At 42.2% G+C, this 21,135-nt stretch overlaps 1 protein-coding gene across 5 annotated transcripts in view; it reads right to left on the minus strand.

Annotated features, from left to right (window-relative positions):
- ZNF609 (zinc finger protein 609) overlaps positions 1-21,135 on the minus strand; it is a 224,117-nt gene that overhangs the window by 71,604 nt on the left and 131,378 nt on the right. Inside the window, exon 1 of one of the 5 annotated variants that reach the window (XM_070420990.1) lies at positions 10,480-10,530. The exons of the other annotated variants lie outside the window; for them this stretch is intronic. The gene's annotated coding sequence lies outside the window, so the exon portion shown is untranslated. Of the gene's footprint in view, positions 1-10,479; positions 10,531-21,135 lie in introns of those variants that run through there. 5 annotated transcript variants of the gene reach the window in all.

The following is a 21,135-nucleotide window of genomic DNA, read 5'->3' on the forward strand; positions in this document are numbered from 1 at the left end:
TTGTGCTAAGGTGCCAGCCATCTTACCCACCATTGCATTTGTATCATCAGTACAAGGTCAACAGAGCAAATGAAGTCTTAGTATTATTATGAAAATACTTCTGACCTAGCAGAACCTCTGAAAAGGTCTCAGAGGGTTATATTTCAGAACTTAGGGTTCTGAGGGTTATATTTCAAGAACTAATCAAGTTTCATGTTCTAGGACTAGAGAAGTGATCAGCTTCTGCAGAAGCATATACCCATCTGATTCCTAAACAAAACTGGGATTCTGGTAGCCAGAAGTTGAGGGAGACTGCCTATTCATTAGGCAAACAAGAGTGTCTTATTTGCGTGAAGAAAACAGAGACATGAAGGCAGAGAAAATTATTAGCGAGAGTGAAGTAGGAAAGAACACTCCTAAAATCCATACACTAAAGATCTTGTAAGTAGGGATGTTTATGAGTTAGGAGTTAATAAATTTCAGCAACTGAGTTAATAGTGAGTATTTTAAAAATATGGGGGAATGAAGAGGTCAGTTAATTGTTTAGAAAAAGGACAAATGAATGATGAACATTAACTAATGACAAAATTGCCCCTTAGTCTTGAGAGAAGGGAGGGGGAAATCTGTCTCTCTAGTGCCTATTTGTTTTCAAATCACCAAGGATAAGATTTCTCTGAAATTTTAACTTATTAGTTCAGAAATTAAACATGCCATTATCTAAAAGAAATTTTTAAATAGGTCTTTAATTAGATAAAAGTCATCATTTTCTACAAAAGTCTTCCTTGTCTTTGCTATGTAATCTAAAAGTATAAAGATAAAACTTCAAGAGTGCTCTGTTGTATAGTATCGATTAACTCCCAATTATGGACACCATAGCACTGGAAAACCAAGAGGGAAATAGCCATCTGTTTAGATAGGCTTCATTGCTCAAGTGTCTCCTAGGTGATTTTGTGTTCTAGAAGGTCACAAAATATCTACTGATTTTTTTTAACTTCCACATAAGGCTCATGAATTTTACAAGAAACAATGGGTTAATTCCAATGAAAGGTCACTGTATCTAACAAAAGCATCTTAAGCCCTAGCGGGTTTGGCTCAGTGGATAGAGCTTCAGCCTGCGGACTTAAGGGTCCCAGGGTTTGCTTCTGGTCAAGTGCACATGCACGGGTTGCAGGCTCAATCCCCAGTGGAGGGCGTGCAGGAGGCAGCCGATCAATGATTCTCTCTCATCATTGATCTCCCTCCCTCCCTCCCTCCCTCCCTCCCTCCCTCCCTCCCTCTCTCTCTCTGAAATCAATTAAAAACAAAACACCAAAGCATCTTCAGCAGCAAAGCTGTTTGAGGTTCCTAGAGAACACGTTTATACTACAGCGTCTCATTTTACACTATGTAAATGTTCCTAAAAGAATATGCACGGACAAAATCATAGCAAAGAAGAATCTTAAACATTAACCCACTGGTTCTCAACCTTCCTAATGTCGAGACCCTTTAACACAGTTCCTCATGTTGTGGTGACCCCCAATTTCATTGTTACAAATTGAACATAATTAAAGCATAGTGATTAATCACAAAAACAATATGTAATTATATATGTGTTTTCCGATGGTCTTAGGCGACCCCTGTGAAAGGGTGGTTTGACTCCCAAAGGGGTCGCGACCCACAGGTTGAGAACCGCTGAAATATTTTCTATAATAGGCATTCATAAAACCCCTATTTGAACTTCATCCCCATCTACCTACGTGGGTAGAGAAAATAACCCTTACTTTACTGGGGTGATTTAAAAGATTAAATTCTTTATCATACATCAAGTGCCTAGCAGTGTGCCTACAGTATTCTGGCAATCTCCAATGATAGTCATTCCGAACTATTCTAAGAGTCAAGTCACTTTTGAAAGCTCATATTGAATTTCCTATCTATTAAAACTCCCTAGATCTTTTCTAATCAAATTTTGAAAAGATTCTCTTCCATCCCCAACCCCCCATTTTCTTTCCCAGAAGCAACCAATGTAATGCATATGTATTAACTTGTTTATCTGTACCTTCCCTTTATTCTTTTTACACAAATGACAGTACACTACATACCCTGTTCTGTACCTTATTTATTCATGTAATAAAAACATAGGTAACTGTTTTAAACTTTAAATGCTTAAACTCTATAGCTTAATAGCTGGGTGACCACAAACACATTATGTAATCTTTCTGAGCCTCAGTTTCCTTTTCTGTAAAATACAAACATCAAGGATACCAATATTTTACATGGTCATTGTATAGCAATTAACTGCATGTAAAGTGCTTGTGTACAGTGCCAAAGACACAGTAAAAGTTAAATACAGATTAGCTAAGAATAATGATGATAAGTTATAATTACAATATCTTTTAAATTTTTAATCCATCTTTCAGTCTATTATGACATTGTCAATTTCTATTCAAACATTTAGTGCTTGAGAAACCTGTCTGTAGTTGATCATGATAGTCTCGATTTTTCATCATGCTTTCCCTTCCTTTTTCTGGTAGAAGAATTTTTCTTTCCTGTGGGAAATCTATTTCCCCAACTTCATTCCACTACAGGAGTGGCCCAACTCTACCCAAAGTATATGGAACCAGTTCTCCACAGGCTATGGCGATTCCTTTTTCTTCTGGTCCGTTAAGATAAAAGGACTAATTAAATCTGGAGCCGCCAGGGGCCATTTCTCCTCACACATGAAGAAGGCCTGTCTAAGAATAAAGCCAATTCAGGGGAAAATAGAATAGAGACATGAGTCAAGACAGAATCTGGATGAAATTATTTAAGGCCCTGCCTGAAATCAATAAACTCCATTCGTGGGGACCTACAAATTGTTTGCTTAAACTAGCTTGAACTAGATTTCCATTACCACTGAAAATGTCCTGGCTACTATATATTACCCACAAATTTATATGCATTCTTTCTATTTAGTCATGGAAGTTATAATAAACACTAGAGGCCTGGTGCATGGATTTGTGCACTGCGGGGCCCCTCGGGCTGGCCTGTGGGGATTGGGCCAAAACCGGCTCTCTGACATCCCCCAAGGGTCTTGGATTGTGAGAGGGCACAGGCCAGGCCGAGGGACCCCACTGGTGCACAATCAGTCCCGGGGAGAGACCACGGGAGGGCTCCAGGGCATGTCCAGCCCCTCTCACCCAGTCCCGATTGGCCAGACCCCAGCAACAAGCTAACCTACCGCTCAGAGCGTCTGACCCCTTATGGTCAGTGCACATCATAGTGACTGGTAGAATAGTCAGACACTTAGCATATTAGGCTTTTATTATATAGGACGCTGAACAAGATTGGACCAAAGGCAGAGCCTTGTGGTCCACTACGTCCATCCTAGCAGACAAACATGTAGTAATCAATACTCTTTAAATAAATATAGCTCTCAGCCAGCTATAAAGTCTCCCAACTGTATCACCATCTAGTCCACATTTCATCGACATGTCATCAAGAATATCATAAAAGGCTTTTTCAAACACCTTGAAGAAACCAAGGCATTCTAATCTACCCACACAAGAACTACTGGGAACAGAGAGAGAGAAAAGTTTAAAGTGTTTTATTTTAGAACTTAATTTGGTTTCTAAAAGCATTCTTTTTCTGCATCCTTTCTTCATTCAGAAAAATTAAATACTTACTATGGCCTAAGCACTGTACTATGTGATGAGTCTGAATATGAAGATAAACACAAGGTAAATAGCTAGGCACATAAAATTAAATTATCTTTTTTTGCTATATATCTACAGAAACTTAAAGATATCAGCTGAAAATCCTATACTTTGCTTAAAGCTAGAATTTATTAAATAGCCTGCTCCTAGGTCTGGTGGGGTAAACAAAAGTGAACAAGTAATTAGGTCTAGTGGGGCAAATAAATGTGAACAAGTAATTAAAGCAATGTAATAAAGGATGCAAACGAGGTAAGTACAAAAGGGGCAAAATAACTTTTGTGTACCTTGAAGAAAGGCAAGTAACACTTCACCTGAGTCTTGAGAAATAAGTTTAACAGAGAGATGAGGAAATCTAAGTTACTTTTGTCAGCTGCAATACCAAATAACATGGCCTAAGAGGGAACCACATAGTTTGGCATGGAGAGGGTGGAGAGAGTAGTGGGAGATTTACATGTCACTGTAAAGAAAGTCACTGTGGAGCTTTAAGCAGGGAAGTAATATGATCCAATATCCTTTTAATTTTTTACTTTGTCTTTGAAGATTACTGTAATTAGAAGGCAAGGATACCAGTTAGAAGCCCACTATAACACTCCAAGTAATATATAATGATGGCTTGAACCAAGGCATGGTAGTTGTAATGGAAAGAAAGGAATGGGTTAGAGGCGAAATCAATAAGACTTGGTGGTTGACTTAATATTAAAGAGGTAAGAAAAATCTGGGCTGACTTCAAGGTTTCTGGTGCCATTATCTCAGACAGGAGGTATAAGAAAACAATAGCAATAATAACAAATTGTTGGTGGAACAGAATTAGAAAACAAGTTCAACTTTGGGCATATCTAGAGATATAGAACTGGAACGCAAGAGAAAGGTCAGGGCAGTAGGTAAGAGAAGCTATAAAGCTGCTTCACCCAAATGTAAGAGTCACTATATTAACAGATTTTACTGCCTTCATTACTTAAATATGGTCCTTATTCTAATACTCACAAATCCATTCAACAGAGCAATAAAATGGAGAATCAAGCAACTTTACAAGGCTCAGAAAAACAGATATCCCACATTTGTAGAATCAATACAAAATATTTATTCCTGCTTGCAAAATTTCATTTTAGATTAGGAGTTAAACTGATAAATAATCACAACAGAGATGAACAAAGGGCTGTAAGTACCCTACCCAGGGAGTGACTGCTAGAGAGAATAGGGAAGACTTCATACTGGAGTGGACCTTACTGATAAATTAGAAGTCTCCTAAGAGAAGGAAGAGAAAGGAACAGCTTGTTCAAAGGTACTCAGAACCGCAAGTTGATGGTTAGGTTGAAGTAAAAAGTATAAGAAGAATAACATTTGGACTTAACTTTGCAAGTATTAAGAAGCTCCTGAGAGCCCTGGCCGGACAGCTCAGCTGGTTACAGTGTCGTCCTGATAAGCTAAGGTTGTGGGTTTAATTGCTGGTCAGGGCACATACAAGAATCAACCAATGATTGCATGAATAAGTGGAACAACAAATCAAAGTTTCTCTCTTGCTCAAATCAATTTTAAAAAACTACTAAGGAATTAAAGCAAAGCAGTGATATTATCAGATTTGTATATTTAAAGATAAAATTAATAGAAGGGAGTACTCTAAGAGATTGAAGAGAAGGGCTCCTAGCTAGATGCCTGTAAGTCAGTAAGTAAGGGGGATAACAGGAAGACATAACAGACATTCAGGTGTATAAGCAATTTGACTTCATGAGATATCGGACATATAGGTAAACAGCAAAGGAGTCAGGTATGATTAGAGTGTGTGATTCAGATGGCTGGGAGATGATTTCATTCCAAAAATATTTACCGAGCACCTAAGATATACCAGGCACTATTCTAGGTGCTGAGGAAATCCTGGGAACAAAACAGATAGAAATCCCAGTTTCTGGAGCTTAAATTCAAGTGGATGGTATTCCACTACTGAAAGAAACAGAAAGAAGAGGAGAAAGAGGTTTTAATTTTGACCTAGAGAAGGGCTAGAGAAAGATGAGTTGATTAGCTTTTGTGTTCTGTTTTGTTTTTACTTTGTTTAGTTGCCAGCATTCTAGGAAAAGAAGATTGGAAGTAGGTAGGTCTTCAAGTACACAATCTGAAGAGGTCTCAGAGCATTTTTAAGGACTTCAGAATAATATATAAATACAAATGAAAACACAATATAACTTTCCACCTATCTGTCTGGCAAAGATGAAAGAGTTAAACAAATATCTAGGTTGGTATGAGTATGGAAAAAACAGGCCCTCTATGCAGTACTAGTTGGTGGGAATATAAACTGGTAGGAACTCTGGAGAGGGCGATTTGGCACTAGGTATCAAAATGTAAACTGCACATGCCTTTTAACCCATATTTCACTTATAGGATTTATATCAAGAAGTTAAGTCCTGACTGGTGTGGCTCAGTTGGTTAGGCATCGTCCCAGATATCGAAAGGTTGCAGGTTTGATTCCCGGTCAGGACACATGCCTGAGTCCCGGGCTCAATCCCTGGTAGGGGGTGTGCAGGAGACAGCCCATTGATGTTTCACTCTCACATGGATGTCTCTATCTCCCTGTCCCTTCCTCTCTCTCTAAAAATCAATAAAAATATTTTTTAAAAAGTTAACAGGACAAATGCACAGATGTATGATGTACAGTTTGATTCAGTGCTGCTTTTAATAGGCAAACCAAAAAATCCCCAGAAACAATCTAAATGGCCATACTAGCATAGATCTTTATCTACCATCTATGACAGATATCCACAGCATATCTTTTAGGGAAGAAAAAGTTACATTACAGCATGTACTAGATTAGTCCATTAGTGTTAAATTGATCTCAATATAAGTACATATGATTATTATACAATATGTAGATTAGAAGTTAGAAATAGAAGCTGAGATCTGGAAGGATATTCTATATCTACACTAATAAGAGAGAAACATGGTAATTAGCGTACGACTGCTACCCTTCCCATTGGCTAATCAGCATATCCTTATGCAAATTAACTGTCAGCCAAGATGGCGGCCGGCAGCCAGGCAGCTGGAAGCGAACATGAGGCTTGCTTGCTCCAGTGACTGCAGACTCTAACGTTCCCCGCCTGACTTGCCAGCCTCTGAGTTGCAACTCTAAGCAACTATGTACTATGTTGCAAATGTAGAAGCTAAACAAAACCCCAGAAACCAGCTTTCAGCCTGCCGGGATCTCAGAGCTGAAGTTATACATTGTTTCGATTATAGAACGGCAAACAAACCAGATACGAAGCCTCAGAGCCAAAGCCAGAGCTAAAGCTGGCCCAGAATAAAATAAAAAAAAGAGAAAAAAAAGGAGCAGTTGGGAGCTTCAGTCAACAACCGCCAGCCTGAAAACAGCCCTCAGCCCCTCACCCAGACTGGCCAGGCACCCCAGTGGGGACCCCCACCCTGAAGGGTATGTGACCAGCTGCAAACAGCCATCATCCCCTCATCCAGGCTGGCCAGGCACCCCAGTGAGGACCCCCACCCTGATCCAGGACACCCTTCAGGGTAAACCAGCCAGCCCCCAGGCCTCTATCCTATATAGTAGAAGAGTAATATGCCTCCCAGCACCGGGATCAGCGGAGCCGCGAGGCCTCTTGGCACCAGATCAGTGTGACAGGGGGCAGCGCCCAAACCCCCTGATCACCCTGCAGCTCTGTGTGCGACAGGGGGGGGCCACAACCTCCCTATCTGCCCTGCTCTGTGTGTGACAGGGTGCGGCGCCCCAACTCCCCCCACCCCCCACGGGCCCTGCTCTGTGTGTGACGGGGTAGAGCCATAACCTCCCCATCAGCCCTGCCCTGAGTGTGACAGTGGCGGCGCCCCAACCCCCTGATCGGCCCTGCTCTGTGGGTGATAGAGGGCGGTGCCCCAACCCTCTGATTGGCCCTGCTCTGTGTGTGACAGGGGGCGGTGCCCTAACTCCCCTATCGGCCCTACTCTGTGCGTGACAGGGGGGAGCTCCCCAACCCCCTGATCGGCCCTGCTCTGTGCGTGACAGGGGGTGGCGCCGCAACCTCCCCATCGACCCTGCCTTGAGTGTGACAGGGGGCGGTGCCCCAACCCCCCAATCGGCCCCACCCTGAGCATGACTGAGGGTGGCATCGCAACCTCCCAATCCGCCCTGCTCTGTGCATGACAGGGGGCGGTGCCCCAACTCCCCAGTCAGCCCTGCTCTGAGCCCGACCAGGGGCTGCACCTAGGGATTGGGCCTGCCCTCTGCCACTCGGGAGCAGGCCTAAGCCAGCAGGTCGTTATCTCCTGAGGGGTCCCAGACTGCGAGAGGGCACAGGCCGGGCTGAGGGGACCCCCCCCCCCCCGAGTGCACAAATTTTTGTGCACCGGGCCTCTAGTATATACACACACACACACACACACACACACACATATATATACTAGAGGCCCGGTGCACAAAAATTTGTGCACTGGCGGGGGAGGGGTGTGTGGGGTGTCCCTCAGCCCCACTTGTGCCCTCTCACAGTCTGGGACCCCTCGGGAGATAACCACCTGCTGGCTTAGGCCCGCTCCCCAGGTGGCAGATGGTGCCTGCCCTGCCTCCCCGGGTCACGCACACGGCAGGGCCGATCCGGGGGTTGGGACGCTGCCCCGGGTCAGGTCGCACACGGGACGCCCGGGCGGGCTGGCTGATCGCTGCTGCCCCGCCTGGCCGCCCCGGGTCAGGTCACACACAGGACACCTGGGCAGGCCGGCGTATCGCTGCTGCCCACCCGGCTGCCCCGGGCCAGGTCGCACATGGGATGCCCGGATGGAGGCCGGGCGGGCTGGCCGATCGCTGCTGCACCACTCGGCCGCCCCAGGTCAGGTCGCACACGGACGCCCGCCTCCCCGGGTCACAGATAGCAGGCCCGGATGGCGGCAGGGCAGGCGGGATGGCACTGTCCTGCCCTGCCTGCAGTATGCAAATTAGCCGCCATCTTTGTTGGCAGTTAATTTGTATATCGCGCTGATTAGCCAATGGGAGGCGTAGTGATGGTATGGTCAATTACCATGTTTGCCTATTATTAGATAGGATATATATATCTAATTTCAGAGAGGAAGGGAGAGGTAGAGAGCGATAGAAATATCAATGATGAGAGAGAATCATTGATCAACTGCCTCTTGCACGCACTCCACTGGGGATCGAGCCTGCAACCACAGCATGTGCCCTTGATTGGAATTGAACCCAGGACCCTTCAGTCTGCAGGCCGACACTCTATCCACTGAGCCAAACCGGCTAGGGCTGGAAGGATATTCTTATAGTCATCTTTTGATACTAAGAATCTGGATGATTTTTAGTTTCTCTTTTATATTTTCCAGTATTTGATTTTTCATTATATTAAGAATTTATTATTGTAGTTTTTAAAAAGCTATTTTTATTTTAAAGCAAAAGGAAAAGATGTTTACATATGTGAAGGTTTAGGTTCATTATAAGAAAAGGGACCTACGTTGATAAGAAAATGGGCAGGTAGGTGACGAAAGAAAGGATAGTGGGGCATATAAGTAGAAGGGGGAGGCATAGGGTAAGGACATTAAGCCAGTACTTCCATTGCACAGGTCACTGGCAACAGGACTAGCCCCAAATAGCTGGGTTGTTCCTAAGAGCTGAGGATGGGGCAGTACTACATGAACATTTCTATGATCTTCAGAAGGCAGATATTCATAACCTAGAGACTTCCTGTACCCGATTCTCTTTTGAGAACTATGTGACATCTTCTATGCATGTGCAAATATGCAAAATCTTTGCTGAGAAATAAACAACAATCCCAAACCCCCTGTCTATGGTAACCAGAATCCTACCTGGAACAGGGCCAGAAAAAGCCATGTTTCCAACACTTCTGAGAAAACCACCGCTGCTGCTTATCAAATTAAAATGCAAAGCAGCTCACTCCAGTGTCACTGGGAACTGTCAGAAAGGGATTATGTTTCCACCCCAAGGATGCAGGTCAGCTAAACAATACCCGTCTTCTAGTGCTGAGAAGGAGGGAGAAGGAGGAAAAAGATTAGGCTGGTTTCCAAATAGCAGTCCCGCCTGCTTGTTACCGTGGTAACCTCCCTTCCCAGAGCTGCTCTCATTTGTCTCTCTCTGCCTGACCTTCATGTTGCTCTGACAATAACTGAGGAGGAAAAGGTGCCCGCCTGCCAGCTAAGCACTCAAGTAGAGGGCACCGAGCAAGAAAAAAGGCACTCAAAGTCCCTCTCATTCTTGACGTGACCTCAGAGCGATTAGAGTCCTGAAAGAGATTTCTGGTGGCCTTTGTCATTTCATCCTTCCTCCCCTGCTCTCAGGGCCACCCCACTTCTCTGAAACACCCTTTTGGTGTGAGGAATCTGAGTTAGTGGGTAGGTGAGAAGTCACAAAGAGAAAAAACAAGGTATGATAATCTGCAGAACAAAGGTAATAAAATATTAACTCAAAAATGCAGTACAGTAGTTAAGTACAGCATTTGTGCCATATGTCTAGTCAGTGGAACTGTGAAGGCAATTAAGGTACTTGGGACAGGCTAGGGCAAGCATGTCAAACTCACAGCCGATGAGTTATGAACTATGGATATAACTCTTATCTTGGGGCATGCAGCCCGAGGCCGCGAGTTTGACATGCTTGCGCTAGGGGAAAGACCCAAATACTTAATGCTTTTTATTGTTTTTCTTCAAACCTGGATATATAAAATTCAATCATTTAAAAAAAAAATTATTGAGTACCCCCTATATGGTCCTGTGCTAGACACTGGGTATGGAGTGGTAAATCAAAGAGCCTGGTAAATAAATATAAATTAGAAACTTATTAAAGAACAAACAGGGCAAGTAATAAGAGAACAATGTGAGCTACCTAGGATAGTCAGGGATGGTATCTCTGAAGAGGGTGGATTTCAGCTGAGACCTGAAAGATGAGAAAACATGAAGAACTTAGGGATAAGCAATACAGACGGAGGGAACAACATATGCATAGCCCTAAGGCAGGGTAGAACATGGCACATATTTGAGTTCCATATTTCATTTCATAGTTCTGGACACACCCATGGAAAAATGTTTGAGTCTGATGATTCTAGAAGCCTAGAAGGCACAGGGAATAGGCAAGATTGGTACAGCTAGCCAAAAAAGTATCCACTAAATTCACAGATGCTGAGTTACTAAGATATCAATCTTGATCTATGGACATAACTCTTATCCAATAGTTTAGAAAAATAAGAGCTACAACACTGGGGTCAATTCTCTGCTAAAAGGAGTCACTATCATTCCAAAAGACACATTTTTTAATAGTAGGTATGATTTCTATTAGTTTATTTTAAATGGCACCCTCAAACCTATCACATACTTTACCCCAAACCTATTTAAACTGATTTATGCTGGAGTAATGACCTTGTATAGGAATAGCAGGGCCAGGTTTAGTCCCAGTTTTCTACCATTTAGCTGTATAACCTTAGGCAAGTCATTTTACTTCTCCAAACCTCAATTTATGAAATGAAGTGATTGGACCTTATGACCTTGAAGGAGACTGTAGGGCGTTTTTCAGTTACAAGTGACAGAAAACCACAGCCAAACTGACAAACTAAAAAGGAATTTAGAGGCTCTCATATAGCAAAAAAAGTCCAAGTCAGGCATCACCTGATAGAGGGGCTCAAATGATGTTATGGAGACCTAGTTTCTATCTCTCCCTCTTTTGGTGCTATTTTCTCTGGTCCAGCTTCATTTTTAGATGGGCTCTCCCCCAGGTGGCAAGGTAGCTGTCGTAGTTCAAGTTTTACAAGCTCGTAACTGCAAGCCCAGTAGAAAAACAAATTATTCTCTGACCACTCTTCACAAATCTGAAATTCATTCTGACTGACCCAGCTTCTGGAGTTTGAGAGCCCATGACCCTTAAAATCTTAAAAAATTTTATGTTCTGTAAATATTTCAACACATCACTTCCAAGTCTTTCCCTTTTCAGGTTTTGATTTTTTAAAAACGTAGTGTACATGTAATTTTTACCTGCTCAGCATCACTCTTTCCTAGAAACTTCCCCTTTTCCAGTCCTGTGTTCCTAGTAAGATGAGTAATCACAGTGCCTCTCTAGTCATCTGGCACTGGAGTGGGTTCTTCTATTTATTTCTTCTCAAAAAAGCTATTGATGAAATATTAATTTTATTTCTTAAGAAGGTAGAGTTATGTTTCATTCTGTTCATGATATAAAACCCTTTAAACCTCTTCTGCTCTTAAAAGCATTACATTTTTGCATCTTCCTTAAAATATTTGAATGACAGCCAAGTATTAATATGGCCACACAGCAAACACTAATTCTTATTCAATTCAATTCTGTTACAATTGAACCTACAATTCGGACCTTATACACTCAATTCTACTACAGAAATGAGTATGGTTGGATCATCAAACCATTCGAGATTATTCTTGAATATGGGAACTTTCTTGAAGACCAACTGGAATTTTCAGATAGCAAAATGCCAGATTATCAGAATTTCCCTGTATCATAAACATGGTGTCAATTAGCTAGTAATTTAAAACACAATTTTAAATGTTTGAATATTATTCTTTTGAACAAATAAGCCATAATTTATTTGACCAATGCTGGTAGATATTTAGGTTGTCCTAATTTTCATTTGTATAAACAAAGCTGAGAGGAATAGCTTAATAGCTAAATCTCTTGCACCTGTTTCACTATTTTCTTTTCTTTTTTTTTTTTTTTTAAAATATATTTCATTGATTTTTTACAGAGAGGAAGGGAGAGGGATAGAGAATTAGAAACATCGATGAGAGAGAAACATCGATCAGCTGTCTCCCGCACACCTCCCACCGGGGATGTGCCCGCAACCAACGTACATGCCCTTGACTGGAATCGAACCTGGGACCCCTCAGTCCACAGGCCGACGCTCCATCCACTGAGCCAAACCGGCTAGGGCTGTTTCACTATTTTCACAGTCTAATGTCCTACATGGGAAGAGTGAGTAAAAGAGTATATATATATATATATATATATATTTTTTTTTAATTTATTATTATTTTTTAATTGAACCCACAACATGGGTATGTGCCCTGACCAGAAATTGAACCCACCATCTTTTGGTGTGCTGAACAGTGCTCCAACCATCCGAGCAACACTGGCCAGGGAAAGGGTATGTATATTTTAAGGCTTTTTGATATATACTACTTCATCAACTTTTAGGCTTTCTAGAGTTAACTTGAATACATATTTAATATACATCATACAATATGCACTATATAGAGAGAGTTCAGTTTATCACATGACCTTATATTTATCCATAGGTAATATTCAATTGGTCCAGGCCCAATAACTTGAATTCTGGGAAGAGTCTGAGTCACTCTTAAACCAGGACAATAAAAGGCTAGATTTCTTAAAGTACAACTTAGGAGTTGAGATTTCTAATCAACAAGTAGTTTAGCAGACAGGAAAGATCTAAGTTAATAAAGTAAATGTGGGCCATGCAGAGGATGTGTATTTTCTTCTCTCCAATGTCTTCTGGCAGCTCTTGGACTTCCTAGTAAACTAGAATAATGTTTTAGCTTTTACCATAACCAGTATAATCAATCTTACCATCTCATTGTTTAACAGCATCCATCAGTTTCAGTTTTCAGTCACTTATCTGTGAATACCATCAAGAGCTTTTCAAAAGGATATTGTTTTTCCTACTAAATCTCTATAATGAACAAACCTCTTAAGTTCCAATATATAAAGGCTCTTACTAATTTTATTTATAATTTTAACCTTGTAGAAAAGAAAATCACACATTAAAAAATCCCTGGACTATTTTAGGGGAAGGTTTTGGTTTAAGAATGGATAAAGTTAGGGAAGAAAGACTTCTTCAAACCTAAGTAAATGGTGACAATAAATAGGAGGAGATAAGAAAAATGAATGTTGAAGACAGACAACTGGGTTCACATAGATCCACCACTAAGGCTGTGCAGTTTTACTAGTAGGCAAGTCATTTAACTTCTTTAAGACACAGTTATCCAATTAGTAAAATGGAAATCATTAGTATGTATCCACAGAACTACTGTGAGAATTAAATGAAATTTATAAAAAGCATTTAGCATTGTTGCCTGGCACATAGCCTGATAAATGTTAAATGCTGCAGTTTCTGTTATTATTAAACTAGAGGCCTGGTGCATGAACTTTGTGCACTGGGGGGAGGTCCCCTCATACCAGCCTGCACCCTCTTGCAGTCCAGTACCCCTCAGGGGATGTCTGCCTGCCGACTTAGTCCTAATCCCCCCAGGCCTAAGCCAGCACTCAAATATCCCTCTCGCAGACCGGGGCTCTCACAGTCCAGGACCCCTTGCTCTTTACCGCTCACCTGCCATGGAGGTGGTAGAGGCTCCCGCCACCACCACTGTGCTTGCCAGCCGTGAGCCTGGCTTCTGGCTGAGCAGGGGGGGAGAGGGGAGCGCCGCTCAATCAGAAGCTGGCTTGCTGCTCCTTAGTGCTGGCTCTGCCTCTCCCCCCACTTGTGGGGGAGGGGCCCATCGACCGGGCCGGCTGGGGGAGGGGCTGTGGAAAGTTGAGACACCGTGGTCGCGCCCCATCCCCTTCCCTGCCACATCTGTGGAAGGCTTGACACTGGTACTGGGACACACAGCCCCTCTCCCGCCACCTCTGTGGAAGGCATGGCACCAGGACCGGGACTGCGTAGCCCCCTCCCGCCACCTCTAGGGAAGTGGGGGCGCTGGGACCAGGCCTGCGACGCCACCTCTCCTGCTGCCTCTGCAGATGGAGGGGCGCCGGGACCACCATGGCTGGCCTGGCAGCGCAGGCTCACTGGCCCCACCCCCCACCCACTGGTTGTTCAGGAAAGTCATTCTTGCCTCGGCCCTTGCAACCCCGGCTTTGTCCACAAAGTTGTCCAGAAGGACATTTGGCTGTCTGGTCTAATTAGCATATTAGCTCTTTATTATATAGGACTAGAGGCCCGGTGCACGCAAATTCATGCACGGGGGGGGGGGGGGGGGGGGGGGGAGGCCCTCAGCCCGGCCTGCCCTCTCTCACAGCAGTCCGGGAGCCTTCAGGGGATGTCCTACCGCAGTCTGGCCTCCCTCTGCAGGAGGCGACTGGACCAATCATGGGAAGGCAACACCCCCATCACCCTGCTGCTGCTGTCCCACTGCTGGCCGCTGTGGCTGCTGGCCCTTGCTTCTTAGTGCTGGCCCCGCCCTCCACCCACTGGTGGGTGGGGGGCAATCTGGGGCCAGGTCGGCTGGGGGAGGGGCTGTGGGAGGTTGAGGCACAGCAGGCTGCACCCTGTCCAGCCTCCTCAGCGGCGTGGCACCGGGCCCAAGCCCACGCTGCTGCCTCTGTGGCTGCCTCTGCAGAAGGGGCAGCACTGTGACTGGGACTGCGCAGCCCCCTCTCCCGCTGCCTCTGCAGAAGGGCCCGTGCTGAGGCCTTTCCCGCGATGCCTCTGTGAAAGGGGCGGCAGCGCTGCCTCCTATCCTGCGGTGCGCCTCTCCCGTGCTGCTGGCCCTAGGCCCTCACAGCCGCTGTGGCTTTGTCTGGACGGATGTCCGGTTGGACGTCTGGTTTAATTAGCATATTACCCTTTTATTGGTATAGATTATATAGGATGTGCCTTAGGGATTCTCCAAAGGGGCTTCATCCATTGACCTTTACCTTTAGAACAATGATTAGAAGGTTCATAAGTCAGATATCAGCAACTCTTCAGGATAAGAACAGGTCAGGATTTGGCTACTACATTATAATTTAAAATATGAATTTCCTCCTTTTTAGCTTTCAAAGCTTATCCTTATTTTAGGTTGGAACATGTGCACATAAGGTGAGCACACCTTTCATAATTCTTACTACAATGGAATTTACTAGTGTTCATCTGAACAAACCAAGAACAAACACAGGAAAGTCCCAAAATAACATTCTGATGTGTAGTTAAACTGCTTGCTCTATTTGGGTAGCTGAAACATTGTCCTTCTTGTACTATTAAGACTGGGAAACAGATTGCCAGAAATGCATGTGGTCTGTACAATCTTCTTGTAGAACAGACTGCATAACCCACAGTCTCCCCAAGCAGATAAAAATGGTCAGCAGGTGAAAAATTGGTAATAATCCTATAATTCTCTAAGGAGTTAGAGAGCAAGGACTTAATCTCCACTTCAATGAGGCCTTTGGCTAATCACTTGCTTGAGAAGAAATAATTGGAGAAACAAATGGGTGGGACAGCTTCTAATAAGGGGGAAATGCCTACAGCAAAAATACTTGAGGGGTCTTTAAAATGATCAGAGAGGTCTCAATCTGCTCCTCCTCTACCCTCTGTAACTAGCAGACCTTAGACCTTAATTCTGCAAAGGAAGTTTCCCTGGCTCCTATTTCTCAGTTTCTAGTACCCTCAAGGCACTTTTACACATTAGCTGCAGTCACTTAGGTTCTCTCGGCTTCAGTTTCTTTATGAGATTAATAAAATGCTAGGATTTTTGTCTCTCATCTAAATTCTAATCTTGCCTAAATCCAAACTGGTATAACTGTCAGGGGGCAGCTATCCTTAACAGCACTGCTGTTAACTTGAGCTTTATAACAAGGGTATCCATCAAAATAAAAACCTCTACATTCAGACAGCATTTTCAGTACAAAAATAAAACACTGCCAAGCAGGAACCTCTTCAAAATGATATGAATGAGATAAAGGTAGCACTATTAAGTAAACCACAGTGGCTCTGAACTGACATGAACGTTATAGGGTCCAAGCATGACAGGTGTTGGAATAATCACAATTTTTGCTTTTAAAGATCTTAAAATTGATTTTTAGAAAGAGAGAAAGGGAGAGGGAGAGAGAGAAACATTGATGTGAGAGCAGAAAATTGATCAGCTGCCTTCTGTATGCCCCCTGACTGGAAATCGAACCAGTAACCTTTTTTTTTTTTTAATATATTTTATTGATTTTTTACAGAGAGGAAGTGAGAGGGATAGAGAGTTAGAAACATCTATGAGAGAGAAACATCAATCAGCTGCCTCCTGCACACTCCCTACTGGGGATGTGCCCTCAACCAAGGTACATGCCCTTGGCCAGAATCGAACCTGGGACCCTTGAGTCCGCAGGCCGACGCTCTATCCACTGAGCCAAACCGGTTAGGGCGAACCAGTAACCTTTTGATGCTGGGATGCCCAATCAACTAAGCCACACCAGCCAAGGCAAGAATCACAAGTTTTGAGCTCCACAGAGATATGTGTATTTCAATTTTAATAAACAGTGAAATAGTTCAGATGCATTTTATCCCTCCAGCAAAGTGATATAGTCTTTCAAATTTTGAAATATTAAAATGGCCTATTTTGGTAGGATTTTCACATCTCCAGTGTTCCAGAGCCTAGTTCTAAATATATATATTTTTTTCTTTACAGGTTTTGCTCAAGATTGCTAGAAAAGATTCAAAGGCTTTCTAACCTTAAAACTGCATTGATCAGATTGGAATAAGAGATTAGAGTAAGAGAGGAGGCACATAAATGTAAGAATTAGCAAGAAACTAAATAAACCAAATCACAACTGCCAGAATGAAGATACTTCTACAGATGAGAAATATTACTTTTGTATTTCTAACAAGTACATGTGCCAGAAATACATGGTTTTCAACTTGTTTCCCTCATCCAATTATTCCACAAGTTTACAGAGGAACTCCTAGTAAAACTTCACTGTGTGCACCACTCTTTGCCATATTATAACAGACCAAAGTAGATGTTTCTGTTCTCTCTCAAAACTAAGGTTTTGTCTAATGGTAAAACAAAGACTTTCTTTTCTAATCTCCTGCAGAAGGAGAAAAAAATGAAGTCACATTCTAAGAAGACCTCATTTCATATACAGTATTTGAAGCCATGTGGCAAAGTACCAAGTTATTTCCTTACCATCCCGATAAGGCTAGATATTCCACTCAGAGGAAAAGTCCATATTCTCATATATTTAGAAGGATGTTATCTTAGTACACTGTCCTTGTTTCACAGTACTGAGAAGAAGTGATACTTTGTACCTTATAAACGTTGGGGTTGACCTGGAGAATTGTTTTTTTAAATACATTTTTATTAATTTCAGAGAGGAAGGGAGAGAGAGATGGGAACATCAATGATGAGAATTATTGACTGGTTGCCTCCTGCACGCCCTGCCACAGGGGAATGAGCCCACAACCCAGCCATGTGCCTTGACCGGGAATCGAACTGTGACCTCCTGGTTCATAGGTCGATGCTCAACCTCTGAGCAACACTGGCCAAGCAGCCAGGAGAATTTTTTAACTCTCATCCCTGTATGCTTTTTGGGTTTGTTTCTTTTTAAGAACGAGAGTAGAGAAAGAAAAGGCAGGCTTCAGTACACAACATACTGATAGGTGCTCACATTGTCCTTAATAACTTACTGGCCATATTTAAGACAGTATTATGTACTAACCACCATACTGGCAAGATTTCTGAAGTTGACAATTCCAAGTACTGATGAAGCAAAGCTGGTAGAAGCATGAACTGGTACAACTACATCCATAAACTGGCCTTGCCTAGTAAAGTAGCACGTGTGCACACCTTACTACCTAGCAACTCCACTCCTAGGTTGGTAACCTAGAGAAACCCTTGTATATGCACAGCAGGAGACATAACAATGTTCATAGAAGCAATGTTTGTAATAGCAAAAATGCTGAAAAGAACTCAAATGTCCACCAACAGATTGATGAAACATATTTTCATATATACATACTATGGAAAAATAAAAGCAGTGAAAATAAATGAACTAAACTGCACATTTCAACATGAACAAGGAAAAAACAAGCGACAAAAAAAGGCACGACACTGTGGTTGCATTTAAATGAAGAACAAAAACCAGGCAAAACTAAGCAAAATTATGTAGTGATACAGACAAATGGAAAATATAAACAGGAGAGTCCTATATAATAAAAGCCTAATATTCAAGTTATCTCCTCGACCGGGTGTTCGACCAGGTGGCAGGGCCAGTCGGCCAGCCGGCCAACCACGGGAACGGAGGCTCCAGCCAGCGGCGGCAGGTAGCCAGGGGAAGGGAGCCAGGGACCCTATCCATGCACAAGTTTCATGCACCGGGCCTCTAGTGATTAATATAAAATGCCAGTGGGAGATATAGAGGAAGAGGAGGTTAAAGTGAAGAAAGGGTCGGACAGGAGGTTCTAAACCTAACCTCAAGTGTTGTTAATGCTTTTACTTCTTAAGGTGGAAAATAGATACAGGTTTTCTTTTTATTGCTATTCTTTAAACTGCACAGGATATATTTTACAGTTTAAGAAATATACTGAGCATCCACAGTTTAAGTTTGAGAAAGAGCCCTGGTCAGGTAGCTCAGTGGGTTACAACATCATCCTGATATGCATCCCAATATGCCAAGGTTGCAGGTTCCATCCTATCAGGGCACAAATAAGAATCAACTAATGAATGCATAAATATGTAGAACAATAAATTGATGTTTTTCTCTCTCTCCCACCCCCTCCCTCTAAAACTCAATAAAGAAGTAAAAAAATAAATAAAACTAAGAAAAAATCACATTATACATGGAAGCAAAATAGTCCTTATTATCTAGTGCCTACACACTGCTACAATGAGGAAACATGCCAAGTTTTCCTGATGACCTCTTTAGGTAGTAAAGAGATGCTACTAATCACGTTAGTTTTTAGAAAAATTAAGCTTGAGACTCTACTTCCATAGTATTTTGGAGGTATAACTTTCCTTTGTAGCACTTATGTAAATTGACTATTTTTGTAATGTCACCCTCCCACAACAAACTGAAAATCTCATGAAGGAGGGTATTCTTCAACATTCCATCCCAGGGTCTAGCACAGTGCCTGATCATGGAAAGCAGTCAATAAACATTTTTGAATGAATGAATGAATGAATGACTTTAAGAATCTAAGTTGGGATAACTTTTACTAGTCTCTATTTTAAAAAATTCAGGAAAATAGAACAGAACTTTCCTGAAACTCAATGTTTCATCCCTGTTATTAGGCTTCCTGAACCACTGTCGCAGAACTTAGTTATTTCAACATTTATATAACAAAGTTTACTAAGGCCCTTCTGTAAGTAGGCACTGAGTTAGGTGCTGAAAATATGGCACTGACAGGATTGATACAGTCTTATTTATCTACTAGTAACCCGGTGCACGAAATTCGTGCACATTGAAAGGGAATTAATTAGAGGAACGTAATTTGGACTCACCGTCTAATATCAATAAAAAATTTGTGAGTGTGAGGCAGTCCGCGTTTCTGAAATTCAATGACATGAATTTTAGCTATTACTTTGCCAAATAAATGGACTTTACAGATATCATTTAAAAGAGCATTCAGCTTAATATTAAAAACCCTGGCTACCAAGTCAGGTCTGTTTTCAACTTTTTGCCAGCGTTGTAAATTGTTTGCAATATCTGCCCATTTGGGTTGCATGTCATGGTTATGAATAAATCGGGCTTGCCATACTTTGTTACAATTGCCATAGCATCCTGATACCGCTGTTGCATATTTCTGGGACTACCCTCAGAAGATGATGGAAGCATTATCATTTTACCAATTGGCACACTGTCATTTTTAGATCTAGATTTGAGGTAATCCATCAAACCACTATATTTTTCAACTCTCAACTTAGATTGGTTTACTTTGATGAAATTTATCCAATTGGCCTCCGTTTTTGAGTATGAATCCATGATAAACTGTTGAGTTAATTTTCCTGCATTTAAAATAGGATTGAACGTGTCCCGCACAGAGAGATGAAATCCATAATACTGCATTTGTGTGACTCGTGTCCTTACATTTCGTCTAGTATTATTGTCGATTACACTGTTATCTCTGAGTCTTAATGCAATATCTGTTCCCCAGCCTTTTTCACCATGTGGAAAAAGAATAGGATATGTCATTGCATCTAATGTAGGAAACAGGATATTGATTTGTTTCGTTTTAGTGGCATTTGGATTATTGGGATCTGGTTTACAATGAATGAGCAAGTCCCTTTCAAAAGGAGGTTCTCCATCTTCGTTTCTGAATATGACAGCAACCTCGGTCACACGGGGAGAATTTTATCTACTTGGGTCACTGTTACGCTCATATTTAATCGCCATTGTTACTTCTGTGGGAGCAATACCTTTTGCTGCTGCTTCAGATTGGGCTTCCTTTTCTACCTCATGTAGCATCTTGTACGATTTTGTTAATTCATTTATTTCATGCATGAGGTTGTTGATGTCGATCATGAGTCTTTCTGAGCAGCCCTGGTTTTCTGGCATTGCTAATCTTTTACTTGTAGCTTCGGCTGTATCCAAAATATAGAGTTGAGAAACTTCCAAGCAACACCATCTGAAGGATGTAAAGTTCCAGTATGGTGATAAACTTGTCCGTGTATTCTAAAACAGTATGGCCCATATCCTGATGGCGATGCAATATTTGCACCCATGGAAGCAAAAGCAAAAGAACTATATATGGAATGAATATTTTCCATGAAATTTTTACTGTCAGAATCTTCGTTTGTCATTAATCTTTTTAAATATGCCGGGTAA

Source organism: Myotis yumanensis, unplaced genomic scaffold (genome assembly GCF_028538775.1).
Source record: "Myotis yumanensis isolate MYYU_CA2020_CCGP unplaced genomic scaffold, mMyoYum1.0.hap1 SCAF_1, whole genome shotgun sequence".
In the NCBI taxonomy this organism is placed as follows: Eukaryota; Metazoa; Chordata; class Mammalia; order Chiroptera; family Vespertilionidae; genus Myotis; species Myotis yumanensis.